The sequence below is a fragment of the Panthera uncia genome, chromosome X (assembly GCF_023721935.1).
Source record: "Panthera uncia isolate 11264 chromosome X, Puncia_PCG_1.0, whole genome shotgun sequence".
Classification (NCBI taxonomy): domain Eukaryota; kingdom Metazoa; phylum Chordata; class Mammalia; order Carnivora; family Felidae; genus Panthera; species Panthera uncia.
Window position 1 is genome coordinate 71,354,350 of NC_064817.1, and position 21,037 is coordinate 71,375,386.

Consider the following 21,037-nt stretch of genomic DNA (forward strand, 5'->3'; position numbering starts at 1 on the left):
CCCTCCCTGTGCTGCAGGTCCGCTCCAGAAGCAGATCACCTAAGGAAAGCTAGCTGAGCCTGCCTCTCCTGCCCCTGTGCACCTTGCGGATTCACCCCGGCTAATATGCCAGATCTCATCTAAGCAGTACCACAAGACTGGCAGTGTGCAAGTAGCCCAGACAGGGGCCACACCACCCCACAGTGAATCCCGCCCCTAGGAGAGGGGAGAAGGTACATACCAGTCTGACTATGGCCCCAGCAGTGGGTTGAGGGGAGACATCAGGTCTGACTGCAGCCCTGCCCATCAATGCAAGTTATTCAAGACAGCACAGGGGAAGTGCCCTGCAGTTCTGCACCACTCCAGGAACTATTCAAAATGACTAAAAGGAAGAATTCCCCTCAAAAGAAACTCCAGGAAGGAGCAAAAGCTAATGAACTAATCAAAAATGATTTAAACAATATAACAGAAAGTGAATTAAAAATAATAGTCATAAAATTAATCCCTGGGCTTGAAAAAAGTATACAGGACAGCAGAGAATCTATTGCTAAAGAGATCAAGGGCCTAAAACACCCAGGAGGAGCTAAAAAAATGCTATAAATCAACTGCAAAATAAAATGGAGGTGACCATAGCTTGGATTTAAGAGGCAGAGGAGAGAATAGGTGAATTAGAAGATAAAATTATGGAAAAAGAGGAAGCTAAGAAAAAGAGAGATAAAAAATCCAGGAGTATGAGGGGAAAATTAGAGAACTAAGTGATGCACTAAAGAGAAATAATCTACAAATAATTGGGATTCCAGAGGAGGAAGACAGAGGGAAAAGTGCTGAAGGTGTACTTGAAGAAATAATAGCTGAGAACTTCCCTGATCTGGGGAAGTAAAAATGCATTGAAATCCAAGAGGCACAGAGAACTCCCTTCAGAAATAACTGGAATCGATCTTCTGCACAACATATGATAGTGAAACTGGGAAAATACAAGCATAAAGAGAAAATTCTGAAAGCAGCTAGGGGTAAACCTGCTCTAACATATAAAGGGAGACCTATAAGACTCGTGACCCATCTCTCTACTGAAACTTGGCAGGCCAGAAAGGAATGGCAGGAGATCTTCAATGTGATGAACAGAAAAGATTTGCAGCCGAGAATCCTTTATCCAGCAAGTCTGTCATTTAGAATAGAAGGAGAGATAAAGGTCTTCCCAAACAAACAAAAACTGAAGGAATTCATCACCACTAAACCAGCCCTACAAGAGATCCTAGGGGAATCCTATGAGACAAAGTACCAGAGACATCGCTACAAGAATTAAACCTACAGAAATCACAATGACTCTAAACACATATCTTTCTAGAATAACACTGAATGTAAATGGACTAAATGTACCAACCAAAAGATAGGAGATCAGAATGGATAAAAAAAACAAGACCTATCTATTTGCTGTCTACAAGAGACTCATTTTAGACCTGAGGACACCTTCACATTGAGAGTGAGGGGATGGAGAACTATTTATCATGCTACTGGAAGTCAAAAGCAAGCTGGATGAGCCATACTTATATCAGAAAACTAGACTTTCAATTAAAGGCTGTAATAAGAGATGAAGAAGGGCATTATATAATAATCACAGGGTCTATCCGTCAGGAAGAGCTAACAATTATAAATGTCTATGCGCCAAATTAGGGACCCCCCAAATATATAAAACAATTAATCACAAACATAAGCAACCTTATTGATAAGAATGTGGTAATTGCAGGGGACTTTAATACTCCACTTACAACAATGGATAGATCATCTAGACACAGAGTCAATAAAGAAACAAGGGCCCTGAATGATACTTTGGATCAGATGGACTTGACAGATATATTTAGAACTCTGCATCCCAAAGCAACAGAATATACTTTCTTCTCAAATGCACATGGAACATTCTCCAAGATAGATCACATACTGGGTCACAAAACAGCCCTTCATAAGTATACAAGAATTGAGATCATACCTTGCATACTTTCAGACCACAATGCTATGAAGACTGAAATCAACCACAGGAAAACGTCTGGAAAACCTCCAAAAGCATGGACGTTAAAGAACACCCTCTAAAGAATGAATGGGTCAACCAGGCAAATAGAGAAGAAATCAAAAAATATATGGAAACAAACGAAAATGAAAATACAACAATCCGAATGCTTTGGGATGCAGCGAAGGCAGTCCTGAGAGGAAAATACATGGCAATCCAGGCCTATCTCAAGAAACAAGAAAAATCCCAAATACAAAATCTAACAGCACACCTAAAGGAAATAGAAGCAGAACAGCAAAGACACCCTAAACCCAGCAGGAGAGAAATAATAAAGATCAGAGCAGAAATAAACAATATAAAATCTAAAAAAAAAAAAAACTGTAGAGCAGATCAATGAAACCAAAAGTTTTTTTTTTTTTTTTGAAAAAATAAACAAAATTGATAAACCTCTAGCCAGGCTAGTCAAAAAGAAAAGGGATATGACCCAAATAGATAAAATCATGAATGAAAATGTAATTATTACGACCAACCCTCAGAAATACAAGCAATCATCATGGAATACTATGAAAAATTATAAGCTAACAACTTGGACAACCTGGAATAAATGGACAAATTCCTAAGTACCCACACACTTCCAAAACTCAAACAGGAAGAAATAGAAAGCTTGAAAACACCCTTAACCAGCAAAGAAATTGAATCAGTTATCAAAAATCTCCCCACAATAAGAGTCCAGGACCAGATGGCTTCCCAGGGGAGTTCTAACAGACGTTTAAAGCAGAGATGATACCTATCCTTCTCAAGCTATTCCAAGAAATAGAATGGGAAGGAAAACTTCCAGACTCATTCTATGAAGCCAGTATTACTTTCATTCCTAAACCAGAGAGAGTCCCAGTAAAAAAAGAGAACTACAGGCCAATATCCCTGATGAATATGGATGCAAAAATTCTCAATAAGATACTAGCAAATCGAATTCAACAGCATATAAAAAGAATTATTCACCATGATCAAATGGGATTCATTCCTGGTAGGCAGGGTTGGTTCAACATTCATGAATCAATCAATGTGATACATCACATTAATCAAAAAGATAAGAACCATATGATCCTGTCAATCGATGCAGAAAAAGCATTTGACAAAATTCAGCACCCTTTCTTAATAAAAACCCTCGAGAAAGTCGGGATAGAAGGAACATACTTAAACATCATAAAAGCCATTTATGAAAAGCCCACAGCTAACATCATCCTCAATGGGAAAAAAATGAGAGCTTTTTCCCTGAGATCAGGAACACGACAGGGATGTCCACTCACCGCTGTTGTTTCACATAGTGTTGGAAGTGCTAGCATCAGCAATCAGACAACAAAATGAAATCAAAGGCATCAAAATTGGCAAAGATGAAGTTAAGCTTTCACTTTTTGCAGATGACGTGATATTATACATGGAAAATCCGATAGACTCCACCAAAAGTCTGCTAGAACTGATACATGACTTTAGCAAAGTTGCAAGATACAAAATCAATGTACAGACATCAGTTGCATTCTTATACACTAATAATGAAGCAACATAAAGACAAATAAAGAAACTGATCCAATTCACATTTGCACCAAGAAGCATAAAATACCTAGGAATATATCTAACCAAAGATGTAAAAAATCTGTATGCTGAAAACTATAGAAAGCTTATGAAAGAAATTGAAGAAGATATAAAAAAATGTAAAACATTCCGTGGTCATGGGTTGGAAGAATAAATACTGTTAAAATATCAATACTACCCAAAGCTATCTACACATTCAATACAACCCCAATAAAAATTGCACCAGTGTTCCTCTCGAAGCAAGAACAAACAATCCTAAAATTCATATGGAACCACAAAAGGCCCCGAATAGCCAAAGTAATTTTGAAGAAGACCAAAGCAGGAGGTATCACAATCCCAGAATTTACCCTCTACTACAAAGCTGTAATCATTAAGACAGCATAGTATTGGCACAAAAACAGATACATAGACCAATGGAATAAAATAGAAACCCCGGAACTAGACTCACAAACGTATAGCCAACTAATCTTTGACAAAGCAGGAAAGAACATCCAATGGAAAAAAGACAGTCTCTTTAACAAATGGTGCTGGGAGAACTGGACAGCAACATGTAGAAGGTTGAAACTAGACCACTTTCTCACACCATTCACAAAAAAGAAACTCAAAATGGATAAAGGACCTGAATGTGAGACAGGAAGCCATCAAAACCCTAGAGGAGAAAGCAGGAAAAGAACTCTCTGACCTCAGTCATAGCAATTTCTTACTTGACACATCCACAAAGGCAAGGGAATTAAAAGTAAAGGTGAACTGTTGGGATCTCATGAAGATAAAAATCTTCTGCACAGCAAAGGAAACAACCAACAAAACTAAAAGGCAACCCATGGAATGGGATAAGATATTTGCAAATGACATATTGGACAAAGGGCTAGTATCCAAAATCTATAAAGAGCTCACCAAACTCCACATCCAAAAAACAAATAACCCAGTGAAGAAATGGGCAGAAAACATGAATATACACTTCTTTTAAGAAGACATCCGGATGGCCAACAGGCACATGAAAAGATGCTCAATGTCGTTCCTCATCAGGGAAATACAAATCAAAACCACACTCAGATATCACCTCACGCCAGTCAGAGTGGCCAAAATGAACAAATCCGGAGACTATTGATGCTGGAGAGGATGTGGAGAAATGGAACCCTCTTGCACTGTTGGTGGGAATGCAAACTGGTGCAGCCGCTCTGGAAAACAGTGTGGAGGTTCCTTTAAAAATTAAAAATAGACCTACCCTATGACCCAGCAGTAGCATTGCTAGGAATTTACTCTAGGCATACAGGAGTACTGATGCATAGGGGCACTTGTACCCCAATGTTTATAGCAGCACTTTCAACAATAACCAAATTATGGAAAGAGCCTAAATGTCCATCAACTGATGAATGGAGAAATAAATTGTGGTTTATATGCACAGTGGAGTACTACGTGGCAATGAGAAAGAATGAAATATGGCCTTTTGTAGCAACGTGGATGGAACTGGAGAGTGTGATGCTAAGTGAAGTAAGCCATACAGAGAAAGACAGATACCATATGTTTTCACTCTTATGTGGATCCTGAGAAACTTAACAGAAACCCATGGGGGAGGGGAAGGAAAAAAAAAAGAGGTTAGAGTGGGAGAGAGCCAAAGCATAAGAGACTCTTAAAAACTGAGAACAAACTGAAGGTTGATGTGGGGTGGGCGGGAGGGGAGGGTGGGTGATGGGTATTGAAGAGGGCATCTTTTGGGGTGAGCACTGGGTGTTGTATGGAAACCAATTTGACAATAAATTTCATATATTGAAAAAAAATAAAAGTAAGTACAATATAAAAAAAAAGAATAAGAAAAGTCTAAAAACACAACATAACCTTAAAACTAAAGGAGCTAGAAAAGGAATAGCAAATAAAGCCAAAATATAGTAGATGAAGGGACATAATAATGAACTAGAGCAGAAATAAATGGCATGGAAACGAAAAAGAATAGTATCAATGAAAAAGAATAGACCAATGAAACTAAGAGCTGGTTCTTGTTGAAAGAATTAATTAAATAATTGATAGAATGCATCAATTAGTTGAAAGAATTAATAAAATAGATAACTCCCTAGCCAGACATAGAAAGAAAGAAAGAAAGAAAGAAAGAAAGAAAGAAAGAAACAAAGAAACAAAGAAAGAAACAAAGAAAGAAACAAAGAAAGAACACAAATGAATGAAATTTTGAATTTAAGAGATCAAAAACACCACAGAAATGCAAAAATTATAAGAAAATATTATAAAAAATTATATGCCAATGAATGGGCAATCTGGAAGAAAAGGACAAATTCCTAGAAACACACAGACTACCAAAGTTGAAATAAGAAAATAGAAAAATTGAACAGACCCATAACCAGCAAAGGAATTGAATAAATAATTAAAAATCTCCCAAAAAACAGAAGCCCAGGGACAAATGGCTTCCCAGGGGAATTCTACCACACCTTGAAAGAAGAGTTAATAGCTGACTATTTTCCCCAAATTGTTCCAAAAAAATATAAATGAAAGGGAAACATAAATTTCTTTGATGAAGCAAGCATTACCTTGATTCCAAAACCATACAAATATCCTACTAAAATGGAGAATTACAGGCCACTATCCCTCATGAACACATATGCAAAAATTCTCAAGGAAATACTACCAAACTGAATCCACAAGTACATGATAAGAATTATTCAACAGGATCAAGTGGAATTTCTTTCTGGGCTGGGGGTGGTTCAATATTTGCAAATCAATCAACATGATGAAATGAAAGGATAGGAACCATATGGTCTTCTCAATAGATGCACAAAAAGCATTTGTCAATGTATAGCATCCATTCTTGATAAAAACCCTCAACAAAGAAAGTACAGATGGAACATACCTCAACATCATAAAGGCTGTATATGAAAGACCCACAGCTAATATCATCCTGAATGGGGAAAAACTGAGAGCTTATCTTCTATGATCAAGAACAAAACAGAGATGTCCACTTTCAACATTACTATTTAACATAGTACTGGTAATCATAGCCTCAGCAATCAGACAAAAAACAAAATACAAGACATCCAAATTGGCAAGGAAGAAGTCAAACTTTCACTATTCACAAAAGACGTGATACTCTATATAGAAAACCTGAAAGACTCAACCAAAAAATTGCTAAAACTAATACATGAACTCAACAAATTTGCAAAGTATAAAATCAATGTACAGATTTTTTGCATTTCTATACACCAATAATGAAGAAGTAGAAAAATCAAGAAATCCATTCTGATTATAATCGTACCAAAAACCACAGGATAATTAGGAATAAACCCAACCAAAGAAGTAGAAGATCTGTATCCTGAAAATTATAAAACACTTATGAAAGAAATTGAAGAGGACAGAAAACAGTGGAAAAATATTCCATGCTTGTGGGTTGGAAGAGCAAACATTGTTAAAATGTTTATACTACCCAAAGCAATCTACACACTTAATGCAATCCCTATGAAAACACCACCTGCATTTTTTAACAGAGTTAAAACAAACCATCTTAAAATTTGTATAGAACTACTAAAGACCCCAAATAGCCAAAGGAGCACTGAAATAGAAAACAAAGCTGGTGGCATCACAATTCCAAACCTCTAGCTATATTATAAAACTGTAGTCATCGAGACAGTATGGTATTGGCACAAAAACAGATACATAGATCAATGGAACATAATAGAAAACCCTCAACTGCATGGTCAACTAATATTCAACAAAGCAGAAAGAATATCCAATGGGAAAAATACAGTCTTTTCCACAAATGGTGTTGGAAAAACTGGACAGCAACACACAGAAGAATGAAACTGGACCACTCTCTTACACCACAAACAAAAATAAATTCAAAATTTATGAATGAACTAAGTGTGAGATAGGAAACAATCAAAATACTAGAGAAGAACACAGGCAGCATCCTCTTTGACATTAGCCACAGCAACTCCTTACTAGATACGTCCCAGGAGGAAGGAGAAACAAAAGCAAAAATATACTATTGGCACTCCACCAAGATAAAAAGCTTATGCACAGTGAAATAAATAGTCAAGGAAACTGAAAGTTAGCCTACGGAATGAGAGAAGATATTTGCAAATGGCATATCTGATAAAGGTTTAGTGTATAAAATGTCTGTATATATATATATATATATATATATATAATCAAACTTAACACCAAAAAACGAAATAATTCAGTTAAGAAATGGGCAGAAGATATGAATAGACATTTTCCCAAAGGATACATACAGATGACTAACATAAAAAATGTTCAATATTACTTATCATCAGGGAAATACAATTCAATACCACGAAGACGTATCACCTCACACCTGTCTGAATGGCTACAATTAACAACACAAGAAACAACAGAGGTTGGCAAAGATGTGGAGAAAAGAGAAACCCTCTTGCATTGTTGGTTGGAATGCAAACTTGTGCAGGCATTCTGGAAATCAGTATGAAGGTTCCTCAAAATGTTAAAAATAAAACTATCCTATGACCTAGCAATTGCACTACCAGGTGTACACAAAGGATACAAAAATACAGATTCTAAGGGATACATGCACCCCAGTGTTTATAGTAGCATTATCAGCAATAGCCAAACTATGAACAGAACCCCCATGCCCATCAGCTGATGAATGGATAAAGAAGATGTTTTGTATATATATGAAAAATGAGAGAGAGAGAGAGAGAGAGAGAGAGAGAAAGAGAAAGAGAGAGAGAGACCATAAGGGATTCTTAATTATAGAGAACAAACTGAATGTTGATGGAGGGAGGTGGGTGGGAGATGGGCTAGACAGGTGATAGTTATTAGGGAGTGCACTTGTAATGAGCAGTGGGTGTTGTATGTAAGTGATGAACCACTGAAATCTACTCCTTAAACCTATTTTACCACTCATGTTAACTAACTAGTGTTTAAATTAAAACTTGAAAAACATATTCCTATCACAATTCTACAAAGATTTCAAAAATTTTTTTCAAGTCCATTTCTTTAGCTAGAAAAAAAAATAGTTTAAAAAATCTAAATTCTATGTAACAAGTGGGAGATTTGAACACACAAGTTCATTTTTCCCATGTTCAATGAACTTTACACTACAATCCATTGCCAGGGAACTAGACTCTTTCCTTAGGAATTTCACCAACATACTTACATTACATTGACAAATTGAACAAATAATTTACTGAGTATTTCAGCTGCAATGTTTTAAATAAGGTGGGATTTTGTCATTAACTATATTAATCATATATAAGTGCAAGATTATACCTAATACATTAATGCTGCTATTTTAAACCTCAAGAAAGTTATGCCTCTGATAGTATATTTGTCCATCAAGCTCAAATCATTTAAAGGTGAATTAAATTTTTGTATTAGGATTTGTATTTGATTGAAATTCTGTGGCAATGATGTCATTTTGACTGATACATTGAAAATTTGCTATTTCTATGAAGTTCTTTTTTTTTTTGTACAAGGAAAATTTGCTTTTATTTTTTATTTTTTTTTTAGAATGGTTATCTTTTTTTTTAATATATGAAATTTATTGTCAAATTGGTTTCCATACAACACCAGTGCTCATCCCAAAAGGTGCCCTCCTCAATACCCATCACCCACCCTCCCCTCCCTCCCACCCCACATCAACCCTCAGTTTGTTCTCAGTATTTAACAGTCTCTTATGCTTTGGCTCTCTCCCACTCTAACCTCTTTTTTTTTTCCTTCCCCTCCCCCATGGGTTTCTGTTAAGTTTCTCAGGATCCACATAAGAGTGAAACCATATGGTACCTGTCTTTCTCTGTATGGCTTATTTCACTTAGCATCACACTCTCCAGTTCCATCCACGTTGCTACAAAAGGCCATATTTCATTCTTTCTCATTGCCACATAGTATTCCATTGTGTATATAAACCACAATTTCTTTATCCATTCATCAGTTGATGGACATTTAGGCTCTTTCCATAATTTGGCTATTATTGAGAGTGCTGCTATAAACATTAGGGTACAAGTGCCCCTATGAATCAGTACTCCTGTATCCCTTGGATAAATTCCTAGCAGTGCTATGGCTGGGTCATAGGGTAGGTATATTTTTAATTTTCTGAGGAACCTCCACACTGCTTTCCAGAGTGGCTGCACCAACTTGCATTCCCACCAACAGTGCAAGAGGGTTCCCGTTTCTCCATATCCTCTCCAGCATCTATAGTCTCCTGATGTGTTCATTTTGGCCACTCTGACTGGCGTGAGGTGATATCTGAGTGTGGTTTTGATTTGTATTTCCCTGATAAGGAGCGACGTTGAACATCTTTTCATGTGCCTGTTGGCCATCCGGATGTCTTCTTTAGAGAAGTGTCTATTCATGTTTTCTGCCCATTTCGTCACTGGGTTATTTGTTTTTTGGGTGTGGAGTTTGGTGAGCTCTTTATAGATTTTGGATACTAGCCCTTTGTCCAATATGTCATTTGCAAATATCTTTTCCCATTCCGTTGGTTGCCTTTTAGTTTTGTTGGTTGTTTCCTTTGCTGTGCAGAAGCTTTTTATCTTCATAAGGTCCCAGTAATTCACTTTTGCTTTTAATTCCCTTGGCTTTGGGGATGTGTCGAGTAAGAGATTGCTACGGCTGAGGTCAGAGAGGTCTTTTCCTGCTTTCTCCTCTAAGGTTTTGATGGTTTCCTGTCTCACATTCAGGTCCTTTATCCATTTTGAGTTTATTTTTGTGAATGGTGTGAGAAAGTGGTCTAGTTTCAACCTTCTGCATGTTGCTGTCCTGTTCTCCCAGCACTATTTGCTAAAGAGACTGTCTTTTTTCCATTGGATGTTCTTTCTTGCTTTGTGAAAGATTAGTTGGCCATACGTTTGTGGGTCTAGTTCTGGGGTTTCTATTCTATTCCATTGGTCTATGTGTCTGTTTTTTTGCCAATACCATGCTGTCTTGATGAGTATAGCTTTGTAGTAGAGGCTAAAGTCTGGGATTGTGATGCCTCCTGCTTTGGTCTTCTTCAAAATTACTTTGGCTATTCGGGGTCTTTTGTGGTTCCATATGAATTTTAGGATTGCTTGTTCTAGTTTCGAGAAGAATGCTGGTGCAATTTTGATTGGGATTGCATTGAATGTGTAGATAGTTTGGGTAGTATTGACATTTTGACAATATTTATTCTTCCAATCCATGAGCAGGGAATGTCTTTCCATTTCTTTAAATCTTAAATTACCTTCATAAGCTTTCTATAGTTTCCAGCATAAAGATCTTTTACATCTTTGGTTAGATTTATTCCTAGGTATTTTATGCTTCTTGGTGCAATTGTGAATGGGATCAGTTTCTTTATTTGTCTTTCTGTTGCTTCATTGTTAGTGTATAAGAATGCAACTGATTTCTGTACACTGATTTTGTATCCTGCAACTTTTCTGAATTCATGTATCAGTTCTAGCAGAGTTTTGGTGGAGTCTATCGGATTTTCCATGTATAGTAACATGTCATCTGCAAAAAGTGAAAGCTTGACTTCATCTTTGCCAATTTTGATGCCTTTGATTTCGTTTTGTTGTCTGATTGCTGATTATAGAACTTCCAACACTAAGTTAAACAACAGCGGTGAGATTGGACATCCCAGTCGTGTTCCTGATTTCAGGGAAAAAGCTCTCAGTTTTTCCCCATTGAGGATGATGTTAGCTGTGAGCTTTTCGTAAATGGCTTTTATGATGTTTAAGTATGTTCCTTCTATCCGGACATTCTCAAGGGTTTTTATTAAGAAAGGGTGCTGGATTTTGTCAAAGGCCTTTTCTGCATCGATTGACAGGATCATATGGTTCTTATCTTTACTTTGATTAATGTGATGTATCACATTGATTGATTTGCGAATGTTGAACCAGCCCTGCATCCCAGGAATGAATCCCACTTGATCATGGTGAATAATTCCTTTTATATGCTGTTGAATTCGATTTGCTAGTATCTTATTGAGAATTTTTGCATCCATATTCATCAGGGATATTGGCCTGTAGTTCTCTTTTTTTACTGGGTCTCTGTCTGGTTTAGGAATCAAAGTAATACTGGCTTCATAGAATGAGTCTGGAAGTTTTCCTTCCCTTTCTATTTTTTGGAATAGCTTGAGAAGGATAGGTATTATTTCTGCTTTGAACGTCTGGTAGAACTCCCCTGGGAAGCCATCTGGTCCTGGACTCTTATTTGTTGGGAGATTTTTGATAAGCCAATCAATTTCTTCGCTGGTTATGGGTCTGTTCAAGCTTTCTATTTCCTCCTGATTGAGTTTTGGAAGCGTGTGGGTGTTTAGGAATTTGTCCATTTCTTCCAGGTTGTCCAGTTTGTTGGCATATAATTTTTCATAGTATTCCCTGATAATTGTATCTCTGAGGGATTGGTTGCAATAATTCCATTTTCATTCATGATTTTATCTATTTGGGTCATCTCCCTTTTCTTTTTGAGAAGCCTGGCTAGAGGTTTGTCAATTTTGTTTATTTTTTCAAAAAACCAACTCTTGGTTTCGTTGATCTGCTCTACAGTTTTTTTAGATTCTATATTGTTTATTTCTGCTCTGATCTTTATTATTTCTCTTCTTCTGCTGGGTTTAGGCTGTCTTTGATGTTCTGCTTCTATTTCCTTTAGGTGTGCTGTTAGATTTTGTATTTGGGATTTTTCTTGTTTCTTGAGATAGGCCTGGATTGCAATGTATTTTCCTCTCAGGACTGCCTTCGCTGCATCCCAAAGCGTTTGGATTGTTGTATTTTCATTTTCGTTTGTTTCCATATATTTTTTGATTTCTTCTCTAATTGCCTGGTTGACCCACTTATTCTTTAGTAGGGTGTTCTTTAACCTCCATGCTTTTGGAGGTTTTCCAGACTTTTTCCTGTGGTTGATTTCAAGCTTCATAGCATTGTGGTCTGAAAGTATGCATGGTATGATTTCAATTCTTGTATACTTTTGAAGGGCTGTTTTGTGACCCAGTGTGTGATCTATCTTGGAGAATATTCCATGTGTACTCGAGAAGAACGTATATTCTGTTGCTTTGGGATGCAGAGTTCTAAATATATCTGTCAAGTCCATCTGATCCAATGTATCATTCAGGGCCCTTGTTTCTTTATTGACCGTGTGTCTCTATGATCTATCCATTTCTGTAAGTGGAGTGTTAAAGTCCCCTGCAATTACCACATTCTTATCAATAAGGTTGCTTATGTTTATGAGTAATTGTTTTATACATTTGGGGGCTCCCGTATTCGGTGCATAGATATTTATAACTGTTAGCTCTTCCTGATGGATAGACCTTGTAATTATTATATAATGCCCTTCTTCATCTCTTGTTACAGCCTTTAATCTAAAGTCTAGTTTGTCTGATATAAGTAGGGCTACTCCAGCTTTCTTTTGGCTTCCAGTAGCATGATAAATAGTTCTCCATCCCCTCACTCTCAATATAAAGGTGTCCTCAGGTCTAAAATGAGTCTCTTGTAGAGAGCAAATAGATGGGTGTTGTTTTTTTTATCCATTCAGATACCCTATGTCTTTTGGTTGGCGCATTTAGTTTGTTTACATCCTGTGTTATTATAGAAAGATACGTGTTTAGAGTCATTGTGATGTCTGTATGTTTTATGCTTGTAGCGATGTCTCTGGTAATTTGTCTCACAGGATTCCCCTTAGGATCTCTTGTAGGGCTGGTTTAGTGGTGACGAATTCCTTCAGGTTTTATTTGTGTGGGAAGACCTTTATCTCTCCTTCTATTCTAAATGACAGACTTGCTGGATAAAGGATTCTCAGCTGCATATTTTTTCTGTTCATCACATTGAAGATCTCCTTCCATGCCTTTCTGGCCTGCCAAGTTTCAAAAGAGAGATCAGTCACAAGTCTTATAGGTCTCCCTTTATATGTTAGGGCACGTTTATCCCTTGCTGCTTTCAGAATTTTCTCTTTATGCTTGTATTTTTCCAATTTCACTATGATATGTCGTGCAGAAGATCGATTCAAGTTACGTCTGAAGGGAGTTCTCTGTGCCTCTTGGATTTCAATGCCTCTTTCCTTCCCCAGTTCAGGGAAGTTCTCAGCTATTATTTCTTCAATTACACCTTCAGCACCTTTCCCTCTCTCTTCCTCCTCTGGGATAACAATTATCCGTATATTATTTCTTTTTAGTGTATCACTTAGTTCTCTAATTTTCCTCTCATACTCCTGGATTTTTTTATCTTTTTCTCAGCTTCCTCTTTTTCCATAATTTTATCTTCTAGTTCACCTATTCTCTCCTCTGCCTCTTCAGTTCGAGCCGTGGTCGTTTCCATTTTATTTTGCATCTCATTTAAAGCGTTTTTCAGCTCCTTCTGACTGTTCCTTAGTCCCTTGATCTCTGTAGCAAGAGATTCTCTGCTGTCCTCTATACTGTTTTCAAGCCCAGCGATTAATTTTATGACTCTTCTTCTAAATTCACTTTCTGTTATATTATTGAAATCCTTTTTGATCAGTTCATTAGCTGTTGTTATTTCCTGGAGATTCTTTTGAGGGGAATTCTTCTGTTTGGTCATTTTGGATAGTCCTTGGAGTCGTGGGGACCTGCAGGGCACTTCCCCTGTGCTGTGGTGTATAACTGGGGTTGGTGGGCGGGGCCGCAGTCAGACCTGATGTCTGCCCCCAGCCCACTGCTGGGGCCACAGTCAGAGTGGTGTGTGCCTTCTCTTCCCCTCTCCTAGGGGCGGGATTCACTGTGGGGTGGCGTGGCCCATCTGGGCTACTTGCACACTGCCAGGCTTGTGGTGCTGGGATCTGGCGTATTAGTTGGGGTGGGTAGGCAAGGTGCACGGGGTCAGGAGGGGCAGGCTTAGCTCACTTCTCCTTTGGTGATCCACTTCAGGAGGGGCCCTGTGGCAGCGGGAGGGAGTCAGATCTGCTGCCGGAGGGGTCGCTCCGCAGAAGCACAGTGTTTGGTGTTTGGGCGGAGCGATAAGTTCCCTGGCAGGAACTGGTTCCCTTTGGGATTTTGGCTGGGGGATGGGCGAGGGAAATGGCGCTGGCGAGCGCCTTTGTTCCCCGCCAAACTGAGCTCTGTCATCCCGGGGCTCAGCAACTCTCCCTCCCTTTGTCTTCCAGCCTTCCCGCTTTCTGAGCAGAGCTGTTAACTTATGACCTCCCAGATGCTAAGTCGCGTTTGCTGTGGGAACACACTTGGTCCGTCCCTCTGCTTTTGCAAGCCAGACTCGGGGGCTCTGCTTGTCCAGCAGGCTGCCCCTCAGCCCCGGCTCCCTCCCGCCCTTCCGTGGAGCGCGCACCGCCTCGCCACCCTTCCTACCCTCTTTCGTGGGCCTCTCGTCTGCGCTTGGCTCAGGAGACTCCGTTCTGCTAATCCTCTGGTGGTTTTCTGGGTTATTTAGGCAGGTGTAGGTGGAATCTAAGTGATCAGCAGGAGGCGCGGTGAGCCCAGCGTCCTCTTATGCCGCCATCTTCTGACGATCTCCTTCTTATTCTTGAGGTAGGCTTGTAATGCGATAAACTTTCCTCTTAGGCCTTCCTTTGTTCTTCCAAAAGTTTAGGACTGTCATGTTTCCATTTTCAACTGCTTCCATGTACTTTTTTATTTATTTTTTAATTTCCTGTTTACCCCATTCATTCCGTTGTAGAATGTTCTCTGACCTTCATGTATATGTGGTCTTTCCAACTCTTTCTTGTGACTGACTTCAAGTTTCATTGAGTTGTGGTCTGAAAATATGCATGGTATGATCTCAGTCTTTGTGTACTTGTTGAGGCTGATTTGTGACCCAGTATGTGATCTATTCTAGAGAATGTTCCATGTGCACTCAAAAAGAACGTATATTCTGCTGCTTTAGAGTGCAATGTTCTGAATATATCTGTTAAGTACATCTGGTCCAGTGTGTCATTCATGGCCAATTTTTCCTTATTGATTTTCTGTTTAGATGATCTATCCATTGTTGTAAGTGTTCATTAAAGTTTCCTAGTATTATTGTATTATTATCAATGAGTTTTTATATCTTTGTTATTAACTGATTTATATATGCAGGTGCTTTCAAGTTGTGGGCATGAACATTTACACTTGTTAGATCTTCACCTCTTATTATAGTCTTTGTTGTAAAACCTGGTTTATCTAATATAAATATGGTTAATAAGCTCTCTTTTGACATCCATTAACATGATAGATGGTTTTCCATCCTCTTTCTTTCCATCTTCAGGTGTCTTTAGGTTTGAATATTTACTTATAGGCAGCATATAGATGGGTCTTGTTTTTTTTTCCCCCCATTGCAATTCCCTATGTCTTTTTATTGGAGTACTTAGTCCATTTACATTCAGAGTGATTATTGATAGGCACGAATTTAGTGCCATTGTTTTAACTGTAATGTTGGTCTTCTTGGTGGTATTCTCTGTTCCTTTGTAGTCTTTGTTGTTTTTGGTCTTTTTCTCCCTCTCAGTGATTGCCTTTTAATATTTCTTGGATGTCTGGTATAATGGTAATAAATCTCTTTAGTTTTTGTTTCCCTGGAAAAGCCTTCTTCTCTCCTTCTATTCGAATGACAACCTTGCTGGATAGAGTTTTCTTGGCTGCATATTTTGTCCATTCATCATGTTGAGTATATCATGTCACTCCCTTCTGGCCTGCCATGTTTCTGTGGACAGATCTGCTATGAACCTGAATTTTCTTCCTTTGTAACTTTAAGAACTTTTTTTCCCCTTGCTACTTTTAGGATTCTTTTCTTTTCTGTATATTTTGTAAATTTTACTACCAAATGTCTTGGTTTTAGCTAGTTTTTTGTTGATTTTGATGGGAATGCTCTGTGCATCTTCGATTTTGTTTTCTGTTTCCTTTCCTAGATTAGGGAAATTTTTATCTATATTTTGCTCATATAAATCTTCTGCCTCTTTTTCCCTTCCTTCTTCTGCTGAGACTCCTATGATACAAATATTATTATGCTTTATGGAATCATTGAGTTCCCTACATCAACATTTGTTATCCAATATTTTTCTGTCCCTTTTCTTATCAGTTTCATTATTTTCCATAACTATTTGTTCTATATCACTGATTCATTCTTCTGCTTCATCCATCCATGTCAATACAGCCAGTCGGTTTTGCATCTCAGTTATAGCATTTTGTATTTTGGCCTGACTAGTTTTTGATCTTTTATCTCTACATTAAGTGTTTCTTAATTTTTTCTACGCTTTCTCAAGCACAACTAGTATCCTTATGATTGTTGTTTTAAGTTCTGGTTCAGGCATCTTACTTATATCTGTTTTGATTAGATCCTTGGTCGTGACTTCTTGTAATTCTTTCTTTTGGTGTCACGGAGTATGAGTCTGGAGTTCTTTCTTGTCCATCAAGAGAGCAGAAGCAGAGATGAAAACAAGAGATGCTAATGTCTGGGAAGAGACAAGTACCCTGAGCAGTGGTTTTGCCTCATATTTATTGAGCTCTCAAGATCTTACACACATGGTGAACGTGAAGAAAACAATCTGATAGTAATCATTAAGTTGTGTGTGCAAGAAGCAAAGGGTCTGGAGGGCAAGTGGAGTTTATGATCAAAGAATATTGGTGCCAGATGGAAAGTAGTTTTCTGTAGGTGATATGACAAGTTACTTATGATCCCATTATAAAATCTCACTAACCAACCTTGGGTGCTTTTTCCCTGTGGCAGTGATTTTCCACCCTAAGCTTTTTTTTAACCCATATATGTAAGTATAATGAATTCTGGAACATTTTGGGATGGATTTCTCCATCTTGTCATTTTGCCTAGGCCTCTGTCTACTGTGTGTTAGGAAAACCTGTTACATTTCCTGCTTTTGAGAGTAATGGCTGTATTAAGAAGAGATCATATACTCTTCTATACTCATATACCCAGTGCCAGGCCCTGGCACTTCAGGAAATTTTGTTTTTTTTGTGCATGCTATGTGCACTCTGCTGTTGTGCTCTGGCTCTTGCCCTCATATCAGTCCTCTGCAGTTTCTCCTTACCTGCAGTGGACCATTTGGATCTGGTCCACTGTGTGGCAAGAATTAAGTAGGTGTGTTTGGTGTACTTGTTAGAAAAGGCTGAATCTTATTTTCCCTAGAGCTGAAGCTTTGTAGCACTTTATGATCAGTAGACTTTGTGCTTGCATCAGGGGTTGTGCTGGTCTTCTGGGGGAGGTGCCTGCTGTGCTAGTTCTCAGTCTGACTTGCCCTAGTAAGGGTGCACCTGCAGGGTACAGTAAGGTGGATCTTGTAAGCAGCTCCATTCTCCAGTCGGAGCACTGTGTTATTCACTGAAGTCTGTCCATGCTGACGGGTGGGGGGGAAATGGCATCACCCTGTCTTCTCATTCTGGGACAGGTGATACCATTCCTGCTGCAGTTCAGGAAGCTCTCACAGAAGAACAATCTCCCCTTCTGTGTCCAAGGCTTCCATCAGAACCTTGTCTTCACCCTGTCTGCATCTGAACTGTCCTCTTTCTGGCAGTATAATACCCCTGTGTTTTATCTAATGTGCATGGTTGGGCTTCACACTCCAAATTTTAGGACTCCATCCCTGCAAGAAGCCACATTGATCCTGTGGGAGAGCATCTCACTGCACTGTGGCTGGTGCTGCTTCGTCCAAGAAAATCAGTCACATGACTGCACAGGGGCAGGGATTCTATGGTAAAGTGCAGACAAAAGCTTGCTTCTAGGCAACTGCCTTCAGCAGGTGACTGCTGCTATGCTAATTAATGGGACCATTCAATGTCACCTGCTATTTCTTTTTCCCCTGAGAGGCAGTGCCACCTCTCCCAAATACATTCCAAGAAAAGGAGAAGTTTCTTCCAGGGCATCCTCAGACCACTTTTTTGGCACTGGGCCTCTTCCCTCCTTCCCCACATGATACCTGCTAAGCCTACTGGGTCTGACCCTGGCACTGGCACAGACTTCTAACACTTCAGACTTTGAGCTCAGATGCTTGTAAATACTTGAGATAATCAACCCCTCTTTTTTTCCCAGTCAATGGTTTGGGAGAAGATTTTTTTCTTGTGCAATCCCCCGCATGCTTTCACTCTTTCTCTCTTTCTCCCTTCCTCCTCCTTCCATGATTAGGGCTCCTCCCCTCTGCAGCACCACAATTTTTCCCATTCCCAAACCAACTTTCCACAGATCTGACCTTCCACGATGTGGCCGCTTTTCTCTCTCTAGATGTGCAGTCCATCTTTCAGTCCTCAGATTGATTTCCTGGGTGTTCAGAATAATCCAATATCTATTTGGCTGTAATTGAGGGATGAAGAAACATAGGGTCTACCTACTACTCTATCATCTTGCCTTCTCCACTGATATGGTAATTCTGATGTCTATGCTGTCTACTAACTTTCACCAACAAAGCTGAATTGGGATGAATATATTTACTGTTGTTTAGAGGATTTGTTTTTGTTTTGATTTGCTTTCCTCTATTTGTTTAGAGGATTTGTCAAATGTTTTATAACTTTAACCATATCCATTTTTTTCCAAATAGTGAGATCATATGTCTGCATATTTAATGCACATACATTGTAACAAATTTTACAAAGAGACTTCTGGATTTATTGATACATAATTAATTATATAGGTAATAGGGAAAAACTTTTTCATAACTTTATTATATTGGTAAGTAAGCATAAACATTTTTATTGAAGTATAATTAATATACAGTGTTATATTAGTTTCAGGCATACAGTGTAATGATCCAACAGTTTTATACATTATTCAGTGCCCATTATGGTAAGTGTACTCTTAATCTTTATCTATTTCATCCATCCCCAACCAATCTCCCCTCTGGAAGCCAGAACTTTGCCATCTGTATTAAAAAGTGTTTTTTCTTTTTTCTTTTTTGTCTTTTTGTTCGTTTCTAAATTCCACACATGAATGAAGACATATAGTATTTGTCTTTCTCTGACTTACCTAAGCACATATTTATAAAGCATAAATGTATGGAACTTTTAAATGCATAAAATATTAGCATCAAACATTGTTTCTGTTTTTACTCACCTTGTATATTTTGATTACATAGGATTTTCTTGTAATTGTTGTTGTTGTTGCTGTTGTTGCTATTTCTGCATGTAGGTTACCTACCTGCTCACAGCTATGTTTGCATGTATTCTTCTGAGGTTTTAAATCTTAAATATTAAGTGTGTTATTAACAACCTAAGGTCCAGACTCAACTTATGAATTCTTGTTATTAAGAGAAATGTCTTTTGAGTTAGTTAAGAGTCACTACTATATTGTTTTCTGATTAATGTAAGTATGATGGAGCTAAAATTCAAAGCATCAGTAAGAAGATGAGTTGCTTTGGGAATCCTTTATTTGCATCAAATAATGTGCATGCCACATCTATATAGTCATATGTTCTCAGCCCTCTCATCCCTGTTATTTATTTCCCTGAATTACAGAAGAGGTTTCTAGAGAGAATTTTACATGATTTCTAAGTTCATAATTAGCGACTACCAAGAAAGACAAGTTTTTAAATTAAATCTTGATAAAACTGATAATGCTCTTTCTAAAATTACAACATTGTTTTCTTGACCTTTGTGTTCTATAATATTAGTTAGGCATGAATAACTATTTCAATGAGTTAATAGGGTCCTGAAGCTCTAGGAAATATAATGTATACCTGGTGAATGTCCTTAGGAAACTCATAGTCAAATCAAGGGAAATGAAAAATATAGGCAGATAATTGTAAATTAAGGGAGAAACTCACTGATTCCAGAATGGAGATAATCTAAGCCATAGGAGACCTCAGGAGGAGAGATCTATTCAGGCAAGGGAATGATTTCTAGTGCAGGTGGTACTTGAGCAGGTTGTTCAAAGGTCGTTTAGACAGTGGGTCATCAGAAAAAAAGACTAAAGGCATATACACAGGGAACTTATGGTTTACCAAGATATACATCAAATTACTCAATTTTGGGGTTAAATGTATGAAATAGAGTAGTTGGAATAAAATTTGAATTGTTATTTTGGGTCTTGGACACCAGATAAAGAAATTCTGTTGACACATATAATTTGGGTGTTGAAAAGTCAGAATTGTGCTTTAGGAGGTTAATTTTACCAAGAGTATAAATAAAAAATCTGCCCCTACAGATGGCCAACAGACACATGAAAAGATGTTCAGCATCACTGATCATCAGGGAAATACAAATCAAAACTACAAGGAGATATCACTTCACAAGAATCAACATGGCTAAAATTAATAACAGATGTTGGCGAGGATGTGGAGTATGGGGAACCCTCTTGCACTGTGGGTGGGAATGCAAACCAGTGCAGCCACTCTAGATAAGAGTATGGAGTTTACTTAAAAAAGTAAACATGGAACTACCCTATGATCCAGCAATTACACTACTAGGAATTTACCCAAAGGATACACACATACTGACTTGAAGGAGCACATGCACCCCAATATTTATAGCAACATTATCAACAATAGTCAAAGTATGGAAAGAGCCCAAACGTCCATCAACTGATGTTAAATATGGAAAGAACCCAAATGTCAATCAACTGATGTTGGATAAAGAAATGGTATATATATATATATATA